Source organism: Teleopsis dalmanni, chromosome 1, assembly GCF_002237135.1.
Source record: "Teleopsis dalmanni isolate 2A chromosome 1, ASM223713v2, whole genome shotgun sequence".
Taxonomy (NCBI): domain Eukaryota; kingdom Metazoa; phylum Arthropoda; class Insecta; order Diptera; family Diopsidae; genus Teleopsis; species Teleopsis dalmanni.
The window spans coordinates 159,466,580-159,467,972 of NC_051846.1; positions in this window are offsets into that span (position 1 = coordinate 159,466,580).

The window sequence follows — 1,393 nt, forward strand, 5'->3', positions numbered from 1 at the left end:
ATACCTATATATATGTAAAATACTTACTTTCGCCATGGTAATGAACATAGACCCAGCATGTAAAAACTAGTGCTTCAAATAGGAGCTAATCGTTAGCAAGAAAATCTATATCTCTGTTGAAGCAAAGACCCGAAACAAACCGAAAAAAATATTGTTATATTTCGGTTCAGCGCCCTTTATTTTCGTATTTGTTAACAGATAAGGTTCGTATTATATGGTTCTACTAATTTATCCAGGAAGGCTATTGCATTCGTTAATTTCCATAAGAAAAATGAGAACTAAAAACACACTGATGATCTATAAAAAGAAGGAAAATGTTTACTATTAATAAAGTTATTCAAACTATTTTGCAATTTCAATTATTGAAACAAGTTTTATATTCATGTTACGGGGTACGGAATGGATTACATTCATGATCATGATATATAGATTTACTCATGGAAACCGATGTTTGTGGTCATATTTGTGGAAAGTGGTCAACTGCTTAACATCGTTATCATTTAAGACCACTGGTATGGTCCAGTGGCTACAGACAAGTGACGCCAAGACTGCCATGAAAAATATTTGAAAACCTGTATTATCAAAATGGTTATATTCCTGGGCGCCACCTAGACTTGTGTCATGAAATTTGAAAAGCAGTAAATAAAGTAAAGCTTTATGGTTAGCTATATTTTAAAAATAGGTCAGTACTTTTTTTAAATTATTTAAAAAGTATTTTATATATATTATTTGTATATAATTTTATAAGCCTCACGGAATTTAAAAATACTGTTAAAAGTAAAATTCAAAAAATAAAGAACATGCCGAGCTTAACTATAGACTATTGGATTTTTTTGTGGAATATAACTTGCCGATTTTAATTGGAATTTATATATTATTTTTTTATAATTTAATTGAGCACGACTTCAACAATTTTTGGATCTTATGGAACTGTAGAATTTTTTTTTTTTTTCGACATTTTTTTACTTATTGGATATAATTTTTAAATAATTATTAGGCCTTGTCCATCATATACTATTAAAAAAAGAAAAAAAAATAAAGTATTTTTGTTTTTTAAAAAACTGAATTACGGAAATTATTACAGCAAATTTTATTTACTCAGCACATCATTCCAGCACTTATACATCCGTAAATACTAAATAGATTTTAGCAATACTTTTACTACAACGAACTTAGAAGGACTTAAACAAAAATTTAACGGAAACTATTGCAAAAAAATTTTTTTTAATATCATAAATCTTATATATCAGAACTATTATGCTTGAGAATAATTTTCTTCTGTATATATTTGTGTATAAATAATACTAATAACACAATATAATATAAACATATGTATATTTCTTTTTGATTTTATACTAATAATATAATTTTATTTTTCTTATAAAAGCCAAAC